The sequence below is a fragment of the Canis aureus genome, chromosome 8 (genome assembly GCF_053574225.1).
Source record: "Canis aureus isolate CA01 chromosome 8, VMU_Caureus_v.1.0, whole genome shotgun sequence".
In the NCBI taxonomy this organism is placed as follows: Eukaryota; Metazoa; Chordata; class Mammalia; order Carnivora; family Canidae; genus Canis; species Canis aureus.
Window position 1 is genome coordinate 16,111,603 of NC_135618.1, and position 16,561 is coordinate 16,128,163.

Sequence of the window (16,561 nt, forward strand, 5' to 3'; positions counted from 1 at the left end):
AAAAAACCTTAATGAAGCAGGGGTAAGTAATTTATCTGATATAGAGCTCATAATGGTCATTAAGATGTTCACCAAACTTGGGATAAGAATGAATGAACACAGTGAGACTTCAACAAAGAGACAGAAAATACTAGAAAGTACCAACTAAAAGCCACAGAACTGAAGACTACAATAACCAAACTTAAAAACAGACTAGAGTGGTTCAACAGCAGGCTAGATGAACAAAGTAAAAGTTTCAGTTAGGGACACTTGATGGTGGCTCAGTGGTTGGGTCAGATGATAATCCTGGGATCAAGTCTCCAATCAGATTCCCCACAAGGAGCCTGCTTCATCCTCTGCCTATATGTCTGCCCCTCTCTCTGTCTCTCATGAATAAATACATAAAATCTTAAAAAAAAAAATTTTTCAGTTAATTTGAAGATAGGACAGTGGACTTCATCCAATCAGAACAACAGAAAGAAAATATAATGAAAAAAAGGGAAGATAGCTTATGGGCCTTGGGGAACAACATCAAAAGACTAACATCCTATAGGAATCCCAGAAAGAGAAAAGAGAGATAAAGGGATAAAAAATTATTTGAAGAAATAATGCCTGAAAACCTTTTTAACCTAGAGAAGTAACCAGATATCCGGATCCAGGAAGCCCAGAAAGTTCCAAATAAGATGACTCCATGGAGACCCATACTAACAGATATTATAATTAAAATGTCAAAAGTCAAATACAAAAAAGAGAATCTCAAAAGCTACAAGAGAAAGACAACTTGTTATGGACAAGCAGATGTTTTTTGTAAAAACTTTGCAGGCCAGAAGGGAGTGCCATGATTCAAAGTACTGAAGAAAAAAACTTCCAACCATGAATACATGAATAGTTATCATTCAGAACTGAAGAAGAGGTAAACAGTTTTCTAGACAAGCAAAAGCGTAAAAAGTACATCATCGCCAACTGGCTTTACATAAAAGGGCAGATGGATTTCTTCAAGCTGAAAAGAAAAGGTGCTAATTAGTAATAAGAAAACATATGAAAGATATCTCACAGGAAAGGTAAAAATACAGTAAAGGTAATGGTACTAACTTATAAAGTTAGTATAAAGGTTAAAAGAAAAAAGCGGGGCGGGGGTGAGGGGGGGCAAGACAGCGGAGGAGTAGTGTCCTCACCTCACCGGGCCCCACCAACTTACCTGGATAACTTTCAAACCATCCTGAACACCTACGAACTCAACCTGAGATTTAAAAAGAGAACAGCTAGAACGCCTCAGAGAGAAGGGTTTTCGCTTCTAGCAAGGTAGGAAGGTGGAGAAAAAATAAAAAAGAATCCAGTGGGGGAGGGGCCCGTGTGGAGCCGGGCTAAGGGGGTGGCGAGAGCCTGGGGACAGGGGGGCCCCCAGCACCGGTGAAGTGGGAACTTTAAAAATCTGCACCGGATTCTTCCCCAAGGGAAAGGCGCTCAGCAGGGAAACCCGGCAGGACCGCAGAGGGGACAAGAACACCTCCAGTCTCCCGAGGAGGGGCGCAGGAGAGAGCGGCCCACACACCCCCGGCCGAGCTCAGTAAAGGGCTGGAGCCCGCGCCCGGGGGTCCTGGGGAGAAGCCAGTGGGTCGGGGGGGGCTCCGGGAGGAGGGGGCTGCACCCTGCTGCCTTGGGGGCTCCCGGGAACGCAATCCCAGGGTCCCAGAGGACACGGTCCAGGATCCTGTGTCCCCCCCCCCTCTGGGGACAGGCAGAGGCAGGGAGGGCACAGGACAGTGGGGAGCTCCTGCCCCCGGCGCCCCCAGGCTGTGCGGATCAGCGCCCCCCACCCCGGGAGCACGTAGGCCAGTGCGGACTGGGAGCTGCGGTGGTTACTGCGGGAGCTGACTCCAGGGGCTGGGGACCTGGCCACCGCCAGTGGTGGTGTTCCTCCTGGTATCACCCTGTGCCTGGGAGTGGCAGGGCCCCAGAGAACAGGGGCCTCACAGGGTCAATAGCTCCCACTGAGCCCGGCACTGGCGGGGCGGGGCAGCTCCCCCAGGTGCACACACCTGAGAGTCAGCACAGCAGACCCTCCCCCAGAGACCAGCTGGAGGGACAGGGGAAGAACAGGTTCTTGGCCGAGCAGTGCTGGAAAGCTCCAGGGGAAGTCAAGGGATCTAAGTATATAGAACCAGAGGGTACCCCTCCTATTTTTTTTCCTTTTTCCAGTACAACTTGTTTTTATATCAGAATGTAAATTTTCAATTTATTTCTCTTTTCCCACCTTAACTACGAAATTTTACCTCCACTTCATTTTTAAGATTCTTCCTTTTTGACTTTCATATTTCAATGACAGGTCCTAGAGGATTTTCCACCTCTAGATTCCCTTCAACATACTCAATTTTGGGAGATATACAAGATTTTTTTGTTTTGTTTTGTTTTTTGTTTTCTCTGGCTCATTTTGTTCTACAATGGCAGAAGTTAATACCTTTTAAAACATGACCAGCATGCACCCAGAACCTAATGGTGCTGGTTCATTCTGTGAGATTTATCATTCCCATTCTGCTGCGCCCCCCCCCCCCCCACAAGTATTTCTGGTTTATATAAATTTGGGACTGAGCATCTTCTAACACACAGAACTTAATATACTCAGAAACAAGAGGATCACCCTCTAGAGCCCCTCAAGCAGACTACATATTCCCTCCACTATAACTTTGTCACCACCACCACCTCCCAGTCCACCCTGGTTTTTTTTTGTTTTTTTGTTTTTTTTTTTTTTTCTCTTCAGATTCTTGGCCTTTTACTTCTTACTACTTTAAAATTTGGTTTTCACTTTAGTGGTCCTTTTGTTTTATTTTATTCTGATCTTTGTATTAAATTCTGGTCTCTGACCTCAGCAGAATCATCTAGGGTGAAATTTACTTAGGTTGTGGTTGATAGTCTTGACTCAGCCCACTCATACAGCCACTCTGCATTGAGCAAAATGACGAGAAAGAAGAACTCACCTCAAAAGAAAGAATCAGAAACACATAATTTGGATTACAATTTGATGTCAAAAGAAGCACAATTATAAAGCTAATGGTGGCTCTGGAAAAAAGCATAAGGGAATCAAGAGACTTCATGACTGCAAAATTTAGATCTAATCAGGCTGAAATTAAAAATCAATTAAATGAGATGCAATCCAAAATGGAGGTCCTAATGACAGAGTTAATGAGGTAGAAGAAAAAATGAGGGACATAGAAGACAAGTTGATGGCAAGGAAGGAGGCTGAGGAAAAAAGAGAAAAACAAAAGACCATGAGGAAAGGTTAAGGGAAATAAATGATAGCCTCAAAAGGAAAAATCTACATATAATTGGGGTTCCAGAGAGTACCGAGAGGGACAGAGGGCCAGAAAGCATATTTGAACAAATCCTAGCTGAGAACTTCCCTAATTTGGGGAGGGAAACAGGCATTCAGATCCAGGAGATGAAGAGGTCCCCCCCCAAAATCAATTAAAACCGTTCAACACCTTGACATTTAATAGTGAAACTTGCAAATTCCAAAGATAAAGAGAAAATCCTTAAGTAGCAAGAGACAAGAGATCCCTAATTTATATGAGGAGAAATATTAGATTAACAGCAGACCCCTCCACAGAGACCTGGCAGGCCAGAAAGGGCTGGCAGGATATATTCAGGATACTAAATGGGAAGAACATGCAAGCAAGAATACTCTATCCAGCAAGGCTCTCATTCAGAATAGGAGGAGAGATAAAGAGCTTCCAAGATAAGCAGAAACTGAAAGAATATGTGACCACCAAACCAGCTCTACATGAAACATTAAGGGGGTCCCTGTAAAAGAAAGAGGAAGCCCAAAGAAATAATCCACAAAAACAGAGACTGAATAGGTATTACGATGACACTAAATTCACATCTTTCAATAGTATCTCTCAACGTGAATGAGCTAAATGATCCCATCAAAAGATGCAGAGTTTCAGACTGGATAAAAAAGCAAGACCCATCTATATGCTGTCTACAAGAGATTCATTTTAGACCTAAGGACACCTCCAGCCTGAAAATGAAAGGGTGGAGAATAATTTACCATCAAATGGTCCTCAAAGAAAGCTGGGGTAGCAATCCTCATATCCAATAAATTAAAGTTTGTCCCAAAGACTGTAGTAAGAGATGATGAGGGACACTATATCATACTTAAAGGGTCTATCCAACAAGAAGACCTAACAATCATGAATATTTATGTCCCTAATGTGGGAGCTGCCAAGTATATCAATTAATAACCAAAGTAAAGAGACAGATAATAACACACTAATAGTAGGAGACATCAACATGGCACTTTCTGAAAATGAAAGATCTTCTAAGCACAACATCACGAAAGAAACAAGAGCTTTAAATGATACACTGGACCAGATGGATTTCACAGATATATACAAAACTTTGCATCCGAACACAACTGAATACACATTCTTCTCAAGTGCACATGTAACTTTCTCCAGAATAGACCACATACTGGGTCACAAATCAGGTCTCAACTGACACCAAAAGATTGGGATTGTCCCCTGCATATTTTCAGACCATAATGCTTTGAAACTAGAACTCAATCACAAGAAGAAATTTGGAAGAAACTCAAACATGTGGAGGTTAAAGAGCATCCTGCTAAAAGATGAATGAGTCAACCAGGAAATTAGAGAAAAATAAAAAGATTCATGGAAACTAATGAAAATGAAGATACAAACATTCAAAATCTTTGGGATACAGCAAAAGCAGTCCTAAGATGGAAATACATAGCAATACAAGCATCCCTCAGAAAATTGGAAAAAACTCAAATACACAAGCTAAGCTCACACCTAAAGGCACTGGAGAAAGAACAGCAAATAAAACCTATACCAAGGAGAAGAGAGTTAATAAAGACTCGAGCAGAACTCAATGAAATAGAGACCAGAACTGTAGAACAGATCAACAAACCAGGAGTTGGCTCTTTGAAAGAATTAATAAGATAAACCATTAGCCATCCTTATTAAAAAGAAAAAAGACTCAAATTAATAAAATCACAAATGAAAAAGTAGAGATCACAACCAATACCAAGGAAATACAAAAAATTTTAAAAACGTATTATAAGCAGCTATATGCCAATAAATTAGGCAATCTAGAAGAAATGGACGCATTTCTGGAAAACCACAAACCACCAAAATGAACAGGAAGAAATAGAAAACCTGAACAAGCCAATAACTAGGGAGGAAATTGAAGCAGTCATCAAAAACCTCCCAAGACACAAAAATGCCAGGGGAATTCTATCAAATGTTTAAAGAAGAAATAATACCTATTCTACTAAAGCTGTTCCGAAAGATAGAAAGGGACAAAATACTTCCAAACTCGTTTTATGAGGCCAGCATCACCTTAATTCCAAAACCAGACAAAGACCCCACCAAAAAGGAGAATTATAGACCAATCCCCCTGATGAACACAGATGCAAAAATTCTCAACAAGATACTAGCCAATAGGATCCAACAATACATTAAGAAGATTATTCACCATGACCAAGTGGGATTTATCCCCAGGATGCAAGGCTGGTTCAACACTTGTAAAGCAATCAATGTGATAGAACATAACAAGAGAAAAAACAACCATATGATCCTCTCAATAAGATGCAGAGAAAGCATTTGACAAAATACAGCATCCATTCTTAATCAAAACTCTTCAGAGTGTAGGGATAGAGGGAACATTCCTCAGCATCTTAAAAGCCATCTACAAAAAGCAAATATCATTCTCAATGGTGAAACACTGAGAGCCTTTCCCCTAAGATCAGGAACAGGACAGGGATGTCCACTCTCACCACTGCTATTCAACATAGTACTAGAAGTCCTAGCCTCAGCAATCAGACAACAAAAATAAATTAAAGGCATTCAAATTGGCCAAGAAGTCAAACTTTCCCTCTTTACAGATGACATGATACTGTACACAGAAAACCCAAAAAACTCTGCCCCAAGATTGCTAGAACTCATACAGCAATTCGGCAGTTTAGCAGGATACAAAATCAATGCCCAGAAATCAGTGGCATTTCTATACACTAACAATGAGACTGAAGAAAGAGAAATTATGGAATCAATCCCATTTACAATTGCACCCAAAGCATAAGCTACCTAGGAATAAACCTAACCAAAGAGGTAAAGGATCTATACCCTAAAAACTACAGAACACTTCTGAAAGAAATTGAGGAAGACACAAAGAGATGGAAAAATATTCCATGCTCACGGATTGGAAAAATTAATATTGTGAAAATGTCAATGCTACCCAGGGCAATTTACACATTCAATGCAATCCCTATCAAAAATGCCTTGGCCTTTCTTCAGAAAGTTGGAACAAATAATCTTAAGATTTTTGTGGAATCAGAAAAGATCCCGAATAGCCAGGGGAATGCTGAAAAAGAAAACCAGAGCTAGGGGCATCACAACGCCGGATTTCAAGTTATAGTACAAAGCTGTAATCCTCAAGACAGTGTGGTACTGGCCCAAAAACAGACACATAGATCAATGGAACAGAATAGAGAACCCAGAAATGGGCCCTCAATTCTATTGTCAACTAATATTCAACAAAGCAGGAAAGACTATCCACTAGAAAAAGGACAGTCTCTTCAATAAATGGTGCTGGGGAAATTGGACAGCCACGTGCAGAAGAATGAAACTAGACCATTCTCTTACACCATACACAAAGATAAACTCAAAATGGATGAAAGATCTGAATGTGAGACAAGAATCCATCAAAATCCTAGAGGAGGGGCAGCCTGGGTGGCTCAGCAGTTTAGTGCTGCCTTCAGCCCAGGGCCTGATCCTGACAACCCAGGATCGAGTCCCACGTTGGGCTCCCTGTGTGGAGCCTCCTTCTCCCTCTGCCTGTGTCTCTGCCTCTCTCTCTCTCTCCCTCTCATGAATAAATAGGTGAAATCAGAAAGAGAGAGAGAAAGAAAGAAAGAAAAGAAAGAAAAAAACAGAAAAAAGAAAGAAAGAAAAGAAATCCTAGAGAACACAGGCACCACCCTTTTTGAACTTGGCCACAGTAACTTCTTGCAAGATACATCTATGAAGGCAAGGGAAACAAAAGCAAAAATTAACTATTGGGATTTAATCAAGATAAAAAGCTTCTGTACAGCAAAAGAAACTGTCAACAAAAATAAAAGACAACCTACAGAATGGGAAAAGATACTTGCAAATGATATATCAGATAAAGGGCTAGTATCCGGGATCCCTGGGTGGCGCAGCGGTTTGGCGCCTGCCTTTGGCCCAGGGCGCGATCCAGGAGACCCTGGATCGAATCCCACGTCGGGCTCCCGGTGCATGGAGCCTGCTTCTCCCTCTGCCTGTGTCTCTGCCTCTCTCTGTCTCTGTGTCTCTCATGAATAAATAAATAAAACCTTTAAAAAAAAAAAAAAAAAGGGCTAGTATCCAAGATCTATAAAGAACTTATTAAACTCAACAGCAAAGAAACAAACAATCCAATCATGAAATGGGCAAAGGACACGAACAGACATTTCACCAAAGAAGACATACACATGGCCAACAAGCACATGAGAAAATGCTCCACATCACTGGCCATCAGGGAAATACAAATCAAAGACACAATGAGATACCACCTCACACCAGTGAGAATGGGGAAAATTAAGACAGGAAACAACAAATGTTGGAGAGGATGTGGAGAAAGGGGAACCCTCTTACACTGTTGGTCAGAATGTGAACTGGTACAGCCACTCTGGAAAACTGTGTGGAGGTTCCTCAAAGAGTTAAAAATAGAGCTACCCTACGACACAACAATTGCACTGCTGAGGATTTACCCCAAAGATACAGATGCAGTGAAAAACTGAGACACCCGCACCCCAATGTTTATAGCAGCAATGTCCACAATAGCCAAACTGTGGAAGGAGCCTCAGTGTCCATTGAAAGATGAATGGATACAGAAACTGTGGTCTATGTATACAATGGAATATTACCCAGCCATTAGAAATGACGAATACCCACCATTTGTTTCAACATGGAGAGAACTGGAGGGTATTATGCTGAGTGAAGTAAGTTAATTGGAGAAGGACAAACATTATATGGTCTCATTCATTTGGTGAATATAAAAAATAGTGAAAAGGAGTAAAGGGGAAAGGGGAGAAAATGAGGGTGAAATATCAGAGAGGGTGACAAAATGAGAGACTCCTAACTCTGGGAAACAAACGGGGGGTAGCAGAAGGGGACATGGGAGGGGGGATGGGGTGACTGGGTGACTGGCACTGAGGGGAGCACTTGACGGGATGAGCATGGGGTGTTATACTATATGTTGTCAAATCGAACTCCAACAAAAAAATATATATATCCCAAAAAAAGAAAAATTAAAAGTAACTATAACTATAATAATTAGTTAAGGAACACACAGGATAAAAAAATGTAAAATGTGATATCAAATACATAAAACAAGGGCGAAGGGAAGGACACTAAAAATGTAGAGCTTTAGCATGCAAACAAACTTAACTTGTTATCAACTCAAAATAGACTGCTATATATATATGGGTTATTATATGTAAGCCTCATGTAACCACAAAGGAAAATCCCATAGTTGATACACAAAAGATAAAGGAACCTAAGCATACTAAAGAAAGTCAAACCACAAGTGAGAGAGCAAGAGAAGAAAAAAGGAACAGATGGGAACTACAAAACAGCCAGAAAATAATTAACAAAATGTCATAAGTACATAATTATCAATAATTACTTTAAGTGTAAATGGAATAAATTCTCCAACTATAAAACCTAGAATAGTTAAATAGGTAACAGAACAAGAGCCATTTCATGTGCTTCCTACAAGAGACTTCAGATGTAAGAACAAATAAGACTGGAAGTAAAAGGATGAAAAGGGAATTCTATGCAAACGAAAGCCAAACAAACTGGGGTCACTATATTTACATCAAATAAACTAGGTTTTAAAGTAAAGACTATAATAAGAGACAAAGGGCATTACATAATGACAAAAGTCAATCCAACAAGATAATTTAATATTTGTAAATATTTATTGATCCAGTATAGGAATACCTAAATACATAAAGAAAATGTTCATAGACCTAGAGGGAGAAATAGACAGCAATACAATAATATTTGAGGACTTTATTACCCCATTTACATCAGTGGATAATCCAGACAGAAAATCAGTAAGAAATATTGGCTTTAAATGACACATTAGGGGCAGCCCGGGTGGCTCAGCGGTTTAGCACCACCTTCGGTCTGGGGCCTCATCCTGGAGACCCAGAATCGAGTCCCACGTCGGGCTCCCTGCATGGAGCCTGCTTCTCCCTCTGCCTGTCTTTGCCTCTCTCTCTCTCTCTCTCTCTCTGTCTCTCATGAATAAATAAAAATCTTTTAAATAAATAAATAAATAAATAAATAAATAAATAAATAACACATTAGACCAGATAGACCTAACAGATTTATATAGAATATTCCACCCAAAAGCAACACAATACACATTCTTCTCAAGTAGACGGGGGGACATTCTCCAGGACAGAACATATGTTAGGCCACAAAATAAGTCTTAATAAGTTTATGAAGACTGAAATCATATCAAGTATCTTTTCTGAACACAATGATATGAAACTAAGAATCAATTACAAAAAGAAAACTGGAAAATTCATAAATATGTGGATATTAAAATGCTACTAAACAACCAACTGGTCAAAGGAAAAATCAAAAAATGCTTTGAGACAAATGAAAATGGAAATACAACTGACCAAAATGTATGCACTGCAACAAAAAGAGTTCTCACAGGTAAATTCATAGCAATAAATGCCTACCTAAAAGAAAAAAAAAAAAAAAAAAAACTCAAACAATTTAACTTTACATTTCCAGGAACTACAAAAAGAAAAAGAAACAAAACCTAAAGTTAGGGCAGCCCCGATGGCGCAGCGGTTTAGCACCGCCTGCAGCCCAGGGTATGATCCTGGAGACCCTGGATCGAGTCCCATGTCAGGCTCTCTGTATGATGCCTGCTTCTTCCTCTGCCTGTCTCTGCCTCTCCCTCTCTCAGTCTCTATGAATAAATAAATAAAATCTTAAAAAAATAAAATAAAAAACCTAAAGTTAGTAGAAGAAAGGACATGAAGATCAGAGTGGAAATAGAGACAAAGAAGACAATAGAAAAGATCAATGAACATAAAAGCTGCTTCTTTGACAAGATAAACAAAATTGGGAAATGTTTAGCCAGACTTACCAAGAAAAAGGGAAGATTCAACAAAAGTCAGAAATGAAAGAGGAGATGTCACAACTAATACCACGGAAGTACAAAGGATTACAAGAGACTACTAAAAACAATTATGTGCCAACAAACTGGATAACCCAGAGGAAATAAATTCCTAGAAACATACAACCTACCAAGACTAAATCATGAAGAAACAGAAAATCTGAACAAACTGATTACTTAAAAGGAGATAGACTCAGTCATCAAAAACCTCCCAAAAAACAGAAGTCCAGAGCCAGACAGATTAGATTCAGTGGAGAAGTCTATCAAACATTCAAAGTACAGTTAATACTGATCCTTCTCAAACTCTTCCAAGAAATAGAAGAAGGAATGCTTCCAAACTCATTTATAAAGCCAGCCATTACCCTAATACCAAAACAAGACAAGGGTACCACAAGAAAAGAAAATTACAGGCCAATATCCCTAATGAACATAAATGCAAAATCCTCAACAAAATATTAGCAAACCAAATTCAACAATACATTAAGGATCATATACCATGTTCAAGTGGGATTTATTCCAGGATGCAAGGATGGTTCAACATCTACAAATATATCAATGTGATATACTACATTAACAAAATGAAGTGTAAAAATCATATGATCATCTCAAGAGATGCAGGAAACATTTGACAAAATTCAACATCCATTCATGATTGAAACCCTCAACAAAATAGGTTTGCAAGAAACATATCTCAACACAGTAAAGGTCATATAAGAAAAACCTATGGCTAACATCATAGTCAATGGTGGAAAACTGAGAGCTTTCCCCCCTAAGATCGGGAACAAGACAAGGATGTCCACTCGCCTCACTTTTATTCAACATGGTACTGTAAGTCCTAGCTACAGCAATCAGACAACAAAAAGAAATAAAAGGCATCCAAATTGACAAAGAAGTAGTAAACCAGTCACTATTTGTGGATAGAAACCCTAAATACTAAATACCCTAAATACTCCACCAGAAAACTGTTAGAACAAAGAAATTCAGTAGATATGCAGGATACATAACCAATATACAAAAATCTGTTGTGTTTCTAAACAATAATAATGAACTAACAGAAAGAGAAATTGAGAAAACAACTCCATTTACAATTTCATCAAAAAGAATAAAGTACCTAGTGATAAATTTAACCAAGGAGGTGAAAGATCCGTATATTGAAAACTATAAGACATTAACAAAAGAAACTGAAGAAGACACAAATAAATAGAAAGATATTCCATACTCATGGATTGGAAGAATCAGTATTGTTAATATGTCTAAATTACCCAAACAACATACAGATTGAATACAATCTCTATCAAAATTCCAATGACATTCTTCACAGAACTGGAACAGACTATCATAAAATTGGTATGGAACACAAAAGACCCTGAATAGCTAAAGCAATCTGAATAAGGAAGAACAAAGCTGGAGGCACACTCTCTGATTTCAAACTGTATTACAAAGCTATAGTAATCAAAATAGTATAGCATTGTCAAAACACAAACACATAGATCAATAGAACAGAACAGATAGCCTAGAAATAAACCCACACATATATGGTCTATTAATTTATGACAAAGGAGCCAAAAAGAATGGGGAAAACACAGTCTTTCCAATAAATAGTGACAGTAAAATTGGACAGCCACATGTAATAGAATGAAACTGGGCCACTATATTACAATACACACAAAAATTAACTCAAATGGATTAAAGACTTGTATATAATACCTGAAACCATAAAACTCATAAAGAAGACATGAGCAGTAAACTCCTTGACATAGATCTTAGTGATGATTTTTTTAAAATCTGACACCAAAAGTAACAAAAGCAAAAACAAACAAGTGGCGCTATTTCAAACTAAAAGGCTTCTGCATAGCAAGGAAAACATCAACAAAATCAAACGGCAACCTACTGAATGGGAGAAAATATTTGCAAGTCATATGTCTGATAAGAGGTTAATATCCAAAATAAAGAACTCATACAATTCAATAGCAAAAAAAAAAAAAATTCCAATTAAAAAATGGGCAGAAAATCTAAGTAGACATTTTTCCAAAGAAAATATTCAGAGAGCCAACAGGTACATGAAAAGATGCTCAACATCATTAATCATTAGGGAAATGCAAATCAAAACCACTACTTCACACCTATTAGACTGGCTATTTTCAAAAGACAGGAAATGACAAGTGTTGGTGAGTATGTGGAAAAAAGAGAACCATTCTGCACTACTGGTGCAAATGTAAATTGGTGCAGCTACTCTGGAAAACAGTATGGAGATTCTCCAAATGTAAATGTAAATTGGTGCAGCTCCTCTGGAAAACAGTATGGAGATTCTCCAAAAAGAACTACCATATGATCTAGCAATTCCACTCCTGGGTATTTACCTGAAACAAATGAAATGAAAACACTAACTCAAAAGATATCTGCACCTCCATGTTCCTTCATTACAGTATTATTTATAACAGCCAAGATACTGAAATAACCTAAGTGTCCATCAATGGATGAATGGATAAAGAGAATACGTGACATATAACCCAGAATATTATTCAGCCATAAAGATAATAAAATATTGCCATTTGTGACAACATGGATGGACTTATTGTGCTAAGTGAAGTCAGAAAGACAAATACCACATATCACTTATATGTGAAATTTCCACATTTTATCCTAATGGGAGTGGCAAAATTTTACAGTAGGGTTTGCAGAGTGTGAAAAGGAGTTAATTAGGAAGTAAAGCATTTCAAGGCAATTATAACGGTTCAATGGAAAGGGGCAATCATGCATTGGTAGTAGCATCCACCTACAAGTTTGTGCAATTTTCCCTAACAATGCTTGACAGTTTGAGAGCATGCAGAGAAAACATTCATTTCATAATATAGGTTGATGGGTCAGAAGGATACAGGGAACTGAGAGTGCTGGTGAGAGTTAAAAATCAGTAGGATAGTAATGAGCCACCGGCCTGCAGGCTTTGATGATAGTAAGAACACACTAAATGAGCAAAGGCATCAGAGAGATCAAATGAGAGGGAATTTTGGTCAAAATAAATTTCTAAATTCAAGATTTCAAGATAGCAGAGTACAGGGTGAATTATGGCAACAGAATTTTAATTGGCCTTTCTACCTGTCTTTGCCCTTCCCCCGTTCATTATCCACACTGCCGAAAACATATTTTCCAATAAAAGTCTCATCATCTCTCCCCACCCTCAAACTTCAATCCTCCAGATGAATTCAATCAAAAGCCAACTGAAAAGTCTTAATTATCACCTCTATTACCCTGTTAGTTAATATCTCCTTCCTCTCACTCTTGCCCAATCCTTTTTTTTTTTTTTTAATTTTAAGATTTATTTATTTGAGAGAGAGAACACCTACAAGTTGTGAGGAAGGGCAGAGGGAGAGAGAATTCAAAGCAAACTCTCCATGGAGTTTGGAGCTCTATGGAAGGTTTGATCTCAAGGACTCTTACATCATGACCTGAGCCAAAATCATGAGTCCAACCCTCAACCTACTGAGCCATACAGGTACCCCTCCCACCATTCTTATTCAAACTTTCATAGTTCTAGTTTTCACATTGTGTTTTACTTTACGAGTCTGTCTTCCCCACTAGATTCTGAATTCCTTAAAAGCTGGAACCAAGTTTTAATCTTCTTTTAATCCATATTTCAACAGCCTTCCTGATATATTCAACTCTGGCATTTCTTGTTTACTCATCTTTAATGATGGTTTCTTTGAGGAAACTTTTTTCTTTTCAAATTTTTATTTAAATTCTAGTTAATATATAGTTTATATATTAATTATATAACTATATAGTTAGTTAATATTAGTTTCAGGAGAACTTATTGACTCATCAGTTATATATAATACCCAGAGCTCATCATAACAAGTGCCCTCCTTAATAGTCCTCATCCATTTGGCCCATCCCCTCCACCTGCCTCCATCAACCCTCAGTTTGTTCCCTATCTTTAAGAGTCTCTTATGGTTTGCTTCCCTCTCTTTTTTGTTCTTCCCATTGGTTCATCTGTTTTGTTTCTTAAATTCCACATACAGTATTTGTTTTTCTCTGATTTATTTAGCTAGGCATAATACATTCCAGCTCCAACCACGTCATTGCAAACGGCAAGATTTCATTCTTTTTGATGGCTGAGTAATAGTCCACTGTATATGTATCACATCTTCATCCATTTATCAGTCAAAGGACATCTGGGCTCTTCCATAGTTTGGCTATTGTTGATAATGCTGTTATAAATATCAGAGTAGGAGCACCTGGGTGGCTCAGCTGGTTGGGCAACCTGCTCTTGATTTCAGCAGGTCATGATCTCAGTGTTGTGGGAATGAGCCTGACATTGGCTCCAGGTTCAGTGTGGAGTCTGCTTGTCCCTCTTCCTCCCCACCACTAGTGAGCTTTGCTCTCTTTTGCTCTCTCAAAAAAATAAATGAAATATTCAAAAAAAAAAAAAATCAGGGCGTGTGTACCCCTTTGAATCTGTATTTTTGTATCCTTTGGGTAAATATCTAGTAGAGCATTTGCTAGGTCATACAGTAGTTCTATTTTTAACCTTTTGAGGAAACTCCATACTATTTTCCAGACTTGCTGCACCAGTTTGCATGCCCACTAACAGTATAAGAGGGTGGGGAAAACACTTCAGGCTACTTGCCCATTTTTGTGGTTTATTTAAAACTAAATCAATAATATGATCTACAATTACACTTAACCAGCCACACTGTAGTATGTTACCATACACTGATGCAAATAATTAAAGGAGATTAGTTATTTCGGTTCTTCCAAGTTTTGAAACTCCCACTCTTCCCTTAGGATACTTCATTTACTACTTGTGACATGTGTTTAAATTATGAGTGCAAACAAAGGACACCAGTGTCAACCTGTATTTTTGAAAAAATTAATGAAACAAATTTTTCCCATGTTAGATAAAATACAAACCAAACTTCCAATATTTTTTCTGCACTCTAGTGGATCATATTGCACACCCCAATGAAGTACATATACCACCACTTTAGATGTCATTGGTTTAGACATGAGGTAATGAACACCTTGTCAGCCACTAGGAAAAAAAAAAAATTAAAACGCATATCATACTACCTACTATACCATTTTTATAAAGGGTTTGTTTATTAAGCTATAAATTTTGGAGAACACTTCAGGTATTCAGTACTTTGTATGATTTTTAAAATACTGCTTTCATAACACTTTGTACTGGAATAAGTTAGTGTAGGTGGCAGAAAAAGAAAGCATTAAAAGTTGATCTAGAACTCTTACAGAAAGACCAAACCTCGAAATTAGAATTCAGGTTACTAGGTACAGGCTGGAAGTGAACATTTAAAAGCACTCTGGATTCCTCCTTGGCATTTCACCACACTTTGCTTATTCAATTTCTGTTTTACCAGATTAGTCACAAACTCCCGTGACAGCAAGGGCTATCTGTCTTGTTGCCTGCCATATTTCTAGCCACAAGACTAATGCTGTATGGCACATAGATGTCCAAAAAATATTTACTGAATGAATGCATAAAAGAATGAAGTGGTGGGCAGCCCCAGTGGCTCAGCAATCTAGAGCTGCCTTCAGCCCAGGGCCTGATCCTGGAGACCCGGATCGAGTCCCGCGTCGGGGACTCTCTCTCTGTGTCTCTCATTAATTTAAAAAAAAAAAAAAAAATCTTAAAAAAAAACAAAAACGAAGTGGTATAATTGAAGTCATGATTAAGAAACTAATGAAAGAAAAGAGAACAAAAAAGTGCTAAACATTCAACTTAAAAAATATGTACAGTAAAGCCATCAGAAGTGCTAGCAGAATAGAATGCGCAAGTCCAGGAGGTAGAGGGAAAACCAGGAAATTATAAGGGTCTCTAAAGGAGTGCATCGTTGGAAAGGTGGTGACTAGTCACTGTGAAGTCTGAGAAAAAGCCGATGAGTTAATCAAGAGGATAACTGGCAACCTCAAGAATGCTATTTAGGTATAGTTATAGCAGTGTAAGTCAACTGCATTCAAACAGGGAAGAAATGGATAGTAAGGAAATGGAAGTCTTATGATTTTGTCAGTGAAACAACAGAAACAGTATTATAGCCCGGAAGGGCTCAATAGGAAGAAGTGAACAGTTTGTTGTTGTTTTCAAGTTAGGAAGATCTACATGTTTGAGGAAGAGGATTCAGAATTTTTTCCTTTAATGGTGGACACAGTCTTGTGATCCTAAAATAGAACAATTATGCCATAGATTATGGCAAATATACCTATTGTGAAAGTAGACGTCTAGAAAAAGATGCTTTTCTATATAAAAATCTAAAATGGACAGTAAGTGAAAAACAAGATTCCTGATTACACATTTCCTTATTTCTGGGAAAACAGATGACAGATACATGAAGTGGTTTCCGTTTTG

General features: G+C 38.4%; 1 long non-coding RNA gene across 4 annotated transcripts in view; it reads right to left on the reverse strand.

The window, feature by feature from the left end:
- LOC144318381 (uncharacterized) overlaps nucleotides 1–16,561 on the reverse strand; it is an 89,996-nt gene that overhangs the window by 71,992 nt on the left and 1,443 nt on the right. The window lies entirely within an intron of this gene.